Source organism: Pinus tabuliformis, chromosome J, assembly GCF_031772625.1.
Source record: "Pinus tabuliformis cultivar Carrire ecotype Pingquan chromosome J, CPIR1, whole genome shotgun sequence".
Classification (NCBI taxonomy): Eukaryota; Viridiplantae; Streptophyta; class Pinopsida; order Pinales; family Pinaceae; genus Pinus; species Pinus tabuliformis.
Window position 1 is genome coordinate 381,861,056 of NC_142295.1, and position 13,400 is coordinate 381,874,455.

The following is a 13,400-nucleotide window of genomic DNA, read 5'->3' on the forward strand; positions in this document are numbered from 1 at the left end:
AAGAATTCAATAGGACCATTTACTCTTTATCTGATAGACATCATTCCTCAAATACAATTAAGCCATTTTTCCTTCTTGTTGAATACATGGCCCAATCTTTCAAACAATTGCAATGAGGTTTTTAAGGGTAATCAAAATATAATATTATTTTATAGGTATCACTAAAATATAAAAAAAATTAAAATTAAAATTCACAAAAAAGGTATCCCCATTAGACCCATTGTCAATACCATTGGAGGTCCCACTTACCATCTCGTGAAATATCTTGCTAAAAAACTTAAGCCTATGGTGGGGAACACTAGCTCCTTCGTCAAAGATTCCAATCACTTCATCAATGAGATCAAACAAATAAGACTAAACCAAGATGACATCTTGGTGAGTTTTGATGTAAAAGCTCTCTATACCAATATTCCCATAGATGAAGCCATGGAAGTAGTCCACTAAATCATTGATCCTGACACAACTAAATTGGTAGAAGTTTGTCTGAAAACTACCTTTTTCATCTTTAAAGATAATATATATGAGCAGACTTGTGGTGTGGCCATGGGATCACCTCTCTCTCTCATCATGCCAATTTATTCATGGAACATTTTGAAGCTAAAGCCATTGAGTCTTCCCCTTTAAAACCTAAGCTTTGAAAAAGATTTGTCGATGACACTTATGTCATTTGGCCTCATGGAAAAGAAAAATTAGACATTTTCCTAGAGCACCTTAATAGTCAATCAACTTATATCAAGTTTATGATTGAAGTAAAAGAGAATGCCAACCTTCCCTTTCTTGACATCCTAATCAAGAGAAACCAAGATGGTTCAATATCTCACTAGGTCTATCATAAGCAAACCCACACAGATGCCAAGTGTCACGATCAATTGGAAGTTCTATTCTATCTGAACTATTCATTTGCAGATAATATCCACATTCTTTACAAACACTTTGATTCTCTCTCAAGAATCTGAGATATAGCAAGTTCTCGCAATTATCGCATTGAGCCCATAACTTCTTAATTTTAGCATAATCAATACTTTTATTCTTGTTTTTTTCCGTCTCATTCGCATCCTTTCTATCCCTTTCGACCGAATTTTTTAGTGATGCAGTGATTTTACGCTTGTCTTCAAACCACTCCTTTATAGACATAGAGTTTTCCTTCCATATAAAGGTGAAAATTGTTACTTTTCCTATCTTATTTTGTATGAAGAGAAGTCATATAAGTATAAATACAATGATGAAAATTATTAATCAATAGTGGAATGAATCATTGAAAAACTCCATTCATTATTGATTAGGAATCTGAAGTATTGATTCGGGATTATAATAGAATAAAGTCAAATCTCACCATCATCCTACTCAGAAACTCGGGGTTCTTAACACTCTAGCAACCAGGGTTGTGTGTATTTCAGATCACGATCATTTTGATCAAGAGAAGAATCATCTCTTGGATGTTTTTAAAAGAATGGATATAGAATACACCAAGGAATCAAAGATTTCAAAAAAGCGGAGAATCCTATAAGCAAAAATCTTATGGATGATTGTGCTAGTAAGGTTAACCTTCCCTACATAAAGGCACCACTTTTTTAAAATAATAATATAAAAAGCAGCTTCAAACCGATGAATACGATTAGCAGATGTCTGAAATCGGTAAAAGATCCTATTGATCCTAAACACCACAAAGGGGTTTATTTGGTTCCTTGTTCTTGTGGCAAAGCATACATTGGGGAGATTGATCGATCTATATTAACTAGGATTCAAGAACATGTCGCTGACATTAAGCATAACCATTCCAAAACCTCAGCGTTGGCCGAGCACTCTAGAAAAACCAAATATCGCTTTTTATCAAAAACGCTTGTGTTGTGGCCAAAATTGATCATTATCACCATAGAAAATTTAGAGAAGCTATCGAAATAGGAAAACACCCTAACAACCTCAACTGCGATGATGGTTGGAAAATAAGTGATAATTGGATTCCCACTCTAACTAGAGATTCTACCTTCTCCTAGATGTTTCCTACCCCATTATCACTTGGTCCTCCTTATGGTATACCAAACCCTAAAAATTATTAAAATAATATTTTAATAAATAACAATAATCAAGAATGTATCAATTTACTCTTTCAATCTTTAAATTTATATTAAAATTAAATTCATTTTAAATTTTAATTAAACCTTAGTTAACTCAATCTCAATCAAGTATACTTAAAAACTAAAAAACTTTATAAAACCATAACACAAAGATTTAACGTGGTTCACCCAACTAATCTGGGCTACGTCCACCAGAACAGAGGCATCGGCAATCTTATTATTCAAAGGAGATTACAACAAATCTAATAATTCACACATGCTCTCAGCTCTCCCCTATTTTCCCTATTTTCTCTACACACTCTTACAATCCTTTACGGATTACATTTCTATATAAATGCATTAACTCTTTCTCAAAAAACACTGGAGCTAATATAGCAACTAATCCTATTGCTGTCACATACATGATATTTTTTCCAATTTAATAAAACCGAAAATCTCAACAACAACAATTACAAATTACATCATGATTATGAGTAATTATGATTATGAGTAATATTTAAATAAAACCAAAAAAAGCGTAACATCAAAACAAAAACACCAGCTAGAAACATTACTATTGTATAATGGACGTGTTTTTCCATAAAAACATGCTTTCTTTTCAGGAGTCGTATTTGCAGCTTTTGGGTACCCTATGAGATTAGGTTAAGAATTAGAACTATCTTCCATTTACAGAGTGTTTCGGCCATTTTAAACATCGCAAGAAAATATCGATGTTTCATTTTGATCTATGCGAGGGTTTCTGAGTAGAAAGCGACAGGCTTGGGTGGCTTGGGTTGTCTATGGGAGTTTTGAGGACAAGGGTTTTTATTAAAATGGTTGAAGACAAGACTAACGTGGAAGAAAAATGAGTTAGAAAGGAAGGACTTGCTTATAACATCATAAATATTCTCCATGCCTTTAGTGTATTGTAAACAAAGTTTTGTTCTTTTTCAACCATATGTGACTGTGTAACTAAGATACTTTCTCTTCTAAGAAGAAGAAAAATAAAATCTATTAAAATACAAGAAACGAAGGACTTGCTTAGAACATCATAAATATTCTCCATGTGTGTAGTGTATTATAAACAAGCGTTTGTTTGTTTAGCACCTGTATGTGACTACTTGCTTAGAACATCATAAATATTCTCCATGTGTGTAGTGTATTATAAACAAGCGTTTGTTTGTTTAGCACCTGTATGTGACTAATAAAATAAAAATAAAAAGTAAAAAGTAAAAAATAAAAAGTAAAAAATAAAAAAAAACCACTTAAAATACTCTCTTCTAAGAAGAAAAAAAAATCTATTAAAATACAAGAAACGAAAGACTTGCTTAGAACATCATAAATATTCTCCATGCATGTAGTGTATTATAAACAAGCGTTTGTTTGTTTAACAACCGTATGTGACTAATATAATATAATAAAATAAAATAAAATAAAAAAAAAAAATCACTATTTTTTAAGTGTAAAGGACTATTGACAGTTTATTAGATCATGTTCTTGCAAAACGACTATTATAAATAATTTTTATGGATTAATTTTCTTTTCAAAATCAACTTCTCTTAATTGTGAAGATGAATCTTGGTGACCATAATGACTCATGGCTGTTGAATAATTTTTTAAATTTTTGATTGAAACTAGTAGATATGTGTTAAAATTAAAATCTTATGGATTAATTTTCTTTTCAAAACCAATTTCTCCTAATTGTGGAGATGAATCTTGGTGAAGATCATAATGACTCATGATTGTTGAATTTTTTTTTTAATTTTTAATTGAATTACTAGATATGTGTTAAAATTAAAAGTTTGTGTTATATAATTGGCACAATTTAGGTGTCCAAAAAGTTAAAAAGCACATTTCAAACAATGTGCAAATGCTAAAGCTCAATGTTATGGAATAGTCTTGGTGCCAAGTTCAATTTTTTGTCTAACTCTTTGAAGTTGTCCCTCAAGTCTTATTTACCCTCCAAAATATTGAGTGCAGATGCTAAAGCCCACTGATGGAATAGTCTTGGTGCCAAGTTCAATTTTTTGTCTAGCTCTTTGAAGTTGTCCCTGAAGTCGTATTTACCTAACTGATAAAACCGATTGTGCCAAAACTGATCCATTTTTCCTTCACAATTTTCCTTCCAAATCTTTTATTCCTTCGTGTAGCTTGCACCTTTAGGGGAAATTACTAATATAATAATAAGTTTTGCCCAATATTTCTTTTATATTCACTCTTATATATGAGAGTAAAACTAAGGGAAAATATTGAGTGAAATATATTATTATAATATAAGTTTATCCAATTACTAGTATAATAATAAGTTTTGCCCAATATTTCTTTTATATTCACTCTTATATATGAGAGTAAAACTAAGGGAAAATATTGAGTGAAATATATTATTATAATATAAGTTTATCCAATAATCCTCGTATATTAAGATAGAGTAGGGAGGTCATTATTTTCATCATTACCAATAGTATATCACATTATCATTATTTTATTATATAGTTTTTTCTTTTTTTATTATTGACTAGTGAGGGATTTGATCCCTGAATCTCATGGTTTACACAATACTTCATAACACGACCATAACCAATTAAAGTGCCCCTATAGTCTTATAATATATATCTTTTAACTAGTACAAACACATTAAAAATATTAATGTGGTCGATATAACCTAATGTTTTATAAATATAACAAAAAAACCTATTGCAACACGAAGACTGTCTTACCAATGTACACATTTACCTAATTAACCATGTATAAAAAGGTTATGGGTCAACTTTAACTTGAAAAAAAAAAGAATTACATATCTTATTGTAAAATGGATAATTTTGCTAAATAAAATTTTCTTATATATTAATTTCCCCGTCGAATTAAGTTATGAACTTATTAGAATTGGAATAATCTCAAATCCCAAGGAAATTGGTGGGCAGAGAGTCATGTGGCACAAATCTAATTTAATTTGAGAAAAAAAAAGAATTACACATCTTTATTGTAAAATGGACTATTTTGCTAGATAAAATTTGCTTATATATTAATTTCACCGTCTAATTAGAATATGAACTTATTAGAATTGGAATAATCTCAAATCCCTAGGATATTGGTCAGCATGGAGCCTTTTTAATTTATTAAAATTCAATGCAACCTAACAAACTCTGTAATACACTATACTGGTTGATAAGCATTAAGGCTGAGCATATTCCTACATATTCCTTTGAGAAGACTAAGCATATCAACATATTCCTTTAAGAAGTAAGAATAAGCATATATTGAACATTCTTTTGAAAATCAATCTAACCAGTAAATAAAAAATAAAAAATAAAAAATAAAATCAACAAATCTTCATCCCTATTAAATCAAAATAAAACAAATTTATTTTAAATTTATTGTTATTTTAAAATATATATTTTAAATTTATTATTGTTTTATAACATATATTTTATAAAATTATATTTTTAAATTATTTAATAATATAATCACGAAACATTAACTTTCAAAATATCATTTTTTATATAAATATTTATAGAATTTTAAGTTAATACTCAAGCTGGTACCAAAAACATATTCAAAAATTAGCATGTGTCCCAAAATCTCTCCCATCAGATAAATTAGCCCGTATTTTGTAAAGCATTCTGAAAGTAAAAATTAAAATGTATTTCAACCATCTTATTTCCATGACCCTATTTCTATAATGGGTGAGCCACTATATTTTGTCCCCTATAAATGTGGGAAAATGTAATTTCTCTGAAGCAAGGCTTTAGCTCCTTTATCCAGCTAATGCCCATGCCGAAATTCCAGCAAATTTGAGATTTGAATATTAATATCTTTAAAAAAGACAATCTGAGTTCCACAATTGCAACCTTGTAATTTCGCAGCTCCATGAAAGAAGCTTGCAGGGATTTTGTCCATGCAATTCATGAATTTAGACAATTTCCTGTCATGCAATTTGCTTAGAATAAGTCCATATTCATTAAAACAAACATATAGGTAAAAACTAGTTCTAAGGCAAATTATTTAAAATAAAAGTGTTTTTTAAATTAAATTTCCCAGAAAATGAAAAAATGAATAGTCCTATAATTATTGCAATTTATCTCCCATAACCAAATCCAAGATTCAACAGAAGCCTATTCCAACTAAACATTCATAAATAAGTGTGGTAGGACCCTATCCCATATAGACATCAACGGAGAAATTTATGAGCGAATGAAAAGTCTCTCATTTGACTAGTTGCACAGACAACATCTACCTGATTCATGAAAACCTCTTTTGATTAAATATTTCCAAGTAAGGATATTTTGGTTAAATTTTTCCAAGTAAAAATATAGATTAAAAGAAATGAAATCATAAATATTTTTAATTTTTTTTATCCAAAATAGAAATGCACTCCATTTAAGAGGAGGAGCATTGACCATTAAGATACATGTCTTATACAATTTGTTTCCGTAATCATTCCAAATGAAATGATAGCCAAATAACCATATAATTCTAATTCTGCAGCTTGTTTTCATATGGTTAGCAAGAAAACATTTAAACTTTTGTTCTCTTTTTTTTCTAATTTAAATTTATAAATTATTCAATAACATAAATTTTAGGTTTTTTATTTTCTTAAATTTAAATTTATAAATTATTCAATAATATAATCAATGATAATAAAAAATTTGAAATTCAAAAAATAGAAAATTTAGAGCTTAACACAACAAATTACTTTTATTAATTTAGGCCTAAGAAAGATACACATTTGACTCAGCGACAACTCACTTACAATGGAAAACAATGACTTTTAGAACTACATCTCTTAACTCAGATCTAGAATATTTTTTGACAACTAAGAAGACAATTCAACAAACTTATCACATTTCCATTTTTACATTATTTTAATGATGTGTCTCATTATCTAACAATGGAAGCAATAGACTTGATAGACATAACAACATAAAAGATACACACTATAATTCAGCTACAACTCACTTATATTCCAAAACAATGACTTCTAGAACTACACCTCTTAACCCACAAAGATCTAGAACATTTCATGACAACTCAGAAGACAAGTCAACAAATATCACATTTCTATTTCTACATTATTCTAACATTCAAAATATCATTTTATATAAAAATTTAAAGAATTTTAAATAAATACTCAACAAAATAAAACATAAAAAATTTAAATCTTCATTTTCCTATTTTTTTATTTATATTTATAAATTGTTTAATAATATAATCACTAACACTAAAAATTAATCTTTAAAATATTATTTTTTATAAAATTTTAAATAAATACTCTAATGAAGGAAGGAAAAAACAAAATCTTCATTACCTTAACTTTTTTATTTATATTTATAAATTGTTTAATAATATAATCACTAACACTAAAAATCTATCTTTAAAATATCATTTTATATAAAATTTTAAGTAAAAGAAGGAAAAACAAAATCTTCATTTTCCTAATTTTTTAATTTATATTTATAAATCATTTAATAATATAATCACTAACACTAAAATATAGTCTTTAAAATATCATTTTATAGAAGTAAATACTCCAGCGAAGGAAGGGAAAAAAAACCATTTTAACTTTCATCCTATTTTTTACTGTCCGGGGAAGGCACAAGCTTTGCCAGAGAATCTGTAAGGGAAGATGAACCTGTTAAAATAACAACAGCAAAATAGCGTTGGCCGAGGCAAGTAGCAAAGAAACCTGCTCTTCATTTTAAATGTAGTGCCCGCAAATCCGCCCAAAAAAAAAAAAAAAATCAATCACACACGTCGATTTAAGTTATAATCTTCCAAATATTAATTTAACAAGTGTCAAATTCTTTTTTCGTAATTTTCAAAATCCCACGTTGTGAAATTATATTTTATGAGAGTTGTTTTTAGTTTTGAAAGTTTTTTTTTTGGAGTTATGTAGTTTAATTTTTTTAAAATTTAGTAAGAATTCATTGAAATTGTAAATTTGATGGGTAACTCATCTATAATAGAAGTGTTTTAAAAAATTTTCAACATGTTCAATTTATATATTCAGTCAAAAAAAACTAGTTTAAATAATACAAATCAAAATTTCACCACAAATTTTTAAATAACACAAATCAAAATTTCATCACAGCACAGAAACTCCAAAAAATCACACTAAAAACAACTCCTATTTTATATATTAAAATAACTATCGCATGTTCCATTGCTTAAATATTCAACTCCTGGAAAACAATCCCAATCTCTTATATAAGAAGGCCAGCTCCATGTCATAATACCAACTCCGAGGACCAAGAAATTGCCACAGGCTACATTAAATATAAACAAGGGTATACACTGACGCACATTGCAAGATATAGGCTATGGGAGTAAAATATTCAGAAGTCATCCGATTTTTAACGCAAAATATAAGCGATGGGAGTAAAATATTCAGAACTCATCCAATTTTTAACGCGGTTACCGTTTAGTATTTGGTCCTTTACCCCTACCAGTTTCTCTCTGAATAAAACCCAGTGGTTAATTTATATACTCCCTCGCCACCAAATACAGAATTGCAGGTTCACATGAAATCTGCATTTAAAATTTGGAATCCCTCCAAATAATGCATAGCCTATTGTAGTTTTGAAAGAAATCAAAATTTGAACTCCAAGTTCCTGGGCGGTCATGCGGTCTCTTTTTATGTTGCATGGCAAATTGATGTAATTCATATGTCACACAACTATGAAATGTAGTTGCTGAGTTTTATGTCAACTTTAGATTTTTGTGCGTGAGTTTTATGTCAACTTTAGATTTTTGTGCGTCAAGATGTGAAAAAGCTTCAAAATTGAGGTCGTTAGTTGTGATTAAGGAGCTTTCCAGCTTACTATAGCATAATATTATTTTTTGTTATATAAAAATTTATTTATCAATTATCAAATGAAATTGTTTAAATGGTTTTGTTTCTTTTAATTAATTTTTTTTGCTGCAGGTTTTCTTACTTCTTACTCCACTGGATTTATTGCTTACTCCATTTACTTGCATTTACTATTTTCTCAACTTGCTTGCATTTATGGATATTGTTTACATGTCTTCTTTATACTTGATATAAAGAAATGACAATATGCACACAAAATTGATTCAATGTAGGAATGATTTCTTATTATAAACAAATCAAGCTGAAATAATTACTATTTATTCATTTTTGTTAAAAAAAATTAGTGTTATTAAGTTTTCTTTCATAGATGGTATTGTGCATCATAGTGCACATGTGCACTAATCATTATGCTTATTATGGCAAAAGGTTTTCTCAATAATATTTTTTCTTGGGAAAATTTTGTTGTTAAAAGTTTTAAATACTTATTGCACATGTGCACTAATCATTATGCATATTATGGCAAAAGGTTTTTCTCAATGATATTTTTTTTTTTTGGAAAATTGTGTTGTTAAAAGTTTTAAATACTTGTTATTTTTTTCTTTATTCCAAATTGGATATTGTAACTATCCCCATAACATAATATTACATTTCCATTACTTTTTAAAAACTCATTAACATAATATTATATTTACTTTTTAAAAACTCACTGCAATTATTTGATTGAATGGACCACTTCCCATGTAAGAAAAAAATAGTTTCAATGTATTTGAGGGATGATGTCCATGAGAATAAAGAGTAAATGGTCTTGTTAAATTATCTCTATATGACTCTTATATAAATGGTTCAATATGATTCATCCTAAATGGTTTTATTAAATTCTCCCATATAATTTCTATATAGATTGTAAAATTAGTAAATCGGTTCTATATTCTCAGTCAAGTTTACTTGAGATTGTGGTTTGTTGATAGAGATTATTAGTTTGAGATTTTCACAATTTGACTTAACAAAATAAAGGGTTTTTTAGATATGTTTTCTGCAATAATCACATCAAAATTCATTTGCCGATGCATTTGGAACCAGCAAGTGTGGCTCATGGTTGTCACTGGTTCCAAACTAATTTTGATATGATTATCGCCAAAAAAATGTCCCAAAAACTTGATATAGATCACAAAAATCTTAATTCAATAACAATAAAAAGTACGATATGTACACTACTACATGTAGGAGGGTTTTAAGACAATATTTAAGACAATATTTGAGTCAATTGTCTTAACTTAAGACAAAAAGAAACTCAAATATTGTCTCTAAGCCGGTGTCTCAAAATATAGTGTCTCAAAAATTTGTCTCTATAAAGACAATATAGAACACATATTATTATTGTCTCTATAAAGAGAATTTGATTTGTCTCTCTAGAGACAATTTCATTTGTGTCTCTTTAGAGACAATTACATTTTTGTCTTTTTAGAGACAATTCCATAATTCAAACTATTGTCTCTCTAGAGACAACATAAAAAATTATTTAAAAAAAAATAAATGTCCATAATTCAAACTATTGTCTCTCTAGAGACTATAAAAAATTATTTAAAAATAAATAAATGTCCATAATTCAAACTATTGTCTCTCTAGAGACAATATAAAAAATTATTTAAAAATAAATAAATGTCCATAATTCAAACTATTGTCTCTCTAGAGACAATATAAAAAATTATTTTAAAAAAATAAATGTCCATAATTCAAACTATTCTCTCTAGATACAATATAAAAATTTATTTAAAAAAAAATAAATGTCCATAATTCAAACTATTGAGTTAAAGATGTTTCGAATGCATGAAGATATGAAAGCAAATTCAAACCGAGAAAAAATTTAAACTGAATGACATGGGAGAAGATCAGTTATTTCCCATGGCACTTACTTTTGCTCTTGCTAGGGCGATTGTTAGGACACTATATAACGCATGGACAGTTGCCAACGTAAAGATGAAGTAGTGGAGCTGGTTCATGCCAGTGAGGGAGACCAGAGGATACTTACCCTTGAATCAAGAGGGAATGAATAATTATCAAACTATCATAAATATCTTGAATCATATCAAATGGACTAACACGATCTAAGTAACATCTAATAGCATTGGGAAATTCGAATACGCAACATAGAGTTTGGTGTCCACCTCAGAACAATGATCGATAGAAGGAGCCATTGATTATTCCTTTTGACATGGAAGCATACTATAAGCCATTCCTTTCGGTATATAAATCTTAGAAATGGGCTTCTCTCCAGTGGTCAGTAGAAACAAGATGAATCCCATAAGCATTAGTTCTGCAATCCATAAAAGACCATTTAAAATATATTATGTCAGCCGATGTCATGTGATGTAATCTCATTCTGAAATTCTGAGAGTTGCTAAAAGATAGACTTGCTACAACGATCTGAATACTTCTTATGAACAACTCTCAGCTTATTTCCTCCCGTATTTAGCTGAAAATCAACCATGAAATACACACATTCCCTAGAACAATGCAGATAAATGTTATTACCTCAATGTACAGAGTTAACAAAATGTGCGTACGCCTCCAGACGCTTAGTATGCACATTAGTATTAGATAAAGATTCAATTCAGATAGGGTGTTAGTAGCTGAGTTCCAACATATAGTTGATCAAGACACAATGTTCTGGCCATAGCTGATCAACAATGTGTGCCTGTAATTGATGAAGAAATCTAAAATGTCCAGGAGTAGGATTTCTTTAGAAGGGTAAAATCAGTAAAAGCATGATGCTTCAAAAATTTTAAGGCTTACTTTAGGTCTGCTTCAGAGTAGCCTGTATGAAGGGTAAGTGTTTTGTTCCAACATGGATCCTTCCTCAAAGTGCATCGAGCAGTGTAGACATCAGCAACAGCAAGCATTGATGGACTGTAGATAGTCCATGCGCTTTATGGACATATTTTGCCATGCCAAGCACTTAATGTCCAAGAGGCTTATAAAGGGATAAGAGGAAAAAAGAGGAAACATGCATATTCAACAATAAAATAATAGAACGAAAGAGAAGTGAAACACATCCAAACCACATAGCCTCCGATTCAAATATAAGTAGACAATATTGGCATCTGTTGTATGATTGCAAACAACATAAATGTTTTCATGTCATTGTCAATAAAATTGAATGTAGGCTAAGAGCATCATGCTTTGAATTCCCCGAGACTCTAACCAAATATTTTTGTTGAGTTTACAATTTCTTTCATCCATTAGGACATCAGAAAATGCTGGAATAAGAACACATGACATACTATTGATGTTCTTGAATATAACTTTAACACCATGTATAATCATAATTTCACAAGGCTTGGTAAGCAATAAGAAGCACTATTTCTATACAGTTAAAAAGTGGCCATCAAAAGATTTGACACAAGTTAGCAAGACTGATGGTCCCAATGCACAATTATTTTTCCAAATCAGAAAATACACATCTTTGGGGATGCACACTACTGCAAATCTAGAAATATTTACATTAATCTAGGTGAAGAGAGCAATTCTCCTAGTTAAGCAGATAACTAACTCTCGAAATTCTTCTCTGGCATCTTCGTCACTATCTTTAAAATTTGAGAATTGTCGTTAGTAATAATTCCTTGTGTCCAGCAATTTAACATCTCCAAGGCTACTTTTGGCTGATCCATTGGGACCATATGACCTACATCATGAACCTGGTGCAGCAAAATAGAAGATTTCGTAAGGAAGAAATTATCTACTTGTACAACGAAATCAAAGATGATCATCGAGTGCCTTTTACCTTCAGAAAACTGAGTGGTCCATAACTGGTTATTAAACCTGCTTCCTTATCGTCTACAAGGAAGGATTTTGTAGGTGCCTTCTTGAAATTCTCACTTCCAGACCAATCCATGGAATTCACCCATCTTGAATTACCTGAAAGACACATAATTTGAACAATTAACTTTTCAATTTTGAAGATTAGACTGACAAGCCTGAAAAACACAACTGCAAATAAGTTAATAACAGACTTAACACCTAAATCATAAAGTCATTCTCCAAAACAAAAACAATATGTTATATGTATACAGTATCATTACCTAACCAATTGCAAATGAGATCATATTCTCCTACATAAACTAGCAACTTAACACCATCCTCCAAGAGTGTTGGAATGCCAACTTCCATATTCCACATCCAGTCAGTAAGCATAGCTTCATAAACCAAGGGGCTACAGGAGACAAATTTTCGGCTGCCAACCCCCAGGGAATCCCTAATGGAACCCTGGTTTCAGTAATTCTCCATATTTTAAAAATCATAGCACAGGCCACCATTGCACTCCTTCCGAACCTCATAGTACTGCAAAATATAAAACAAAATAATGAAAACTAATATCGTAAGATATATAAAACAACGATGACAAACTACATTTTAAGATACAAAATGTTGATAAAATAAACATAACGTCTGGCTGTCCAGTATTTAGAATTTAATTCTTACATTGATATTCCCAGCTAATGCCATAATGGAATTGAAAATTGAGGTGCACACCAAGTATG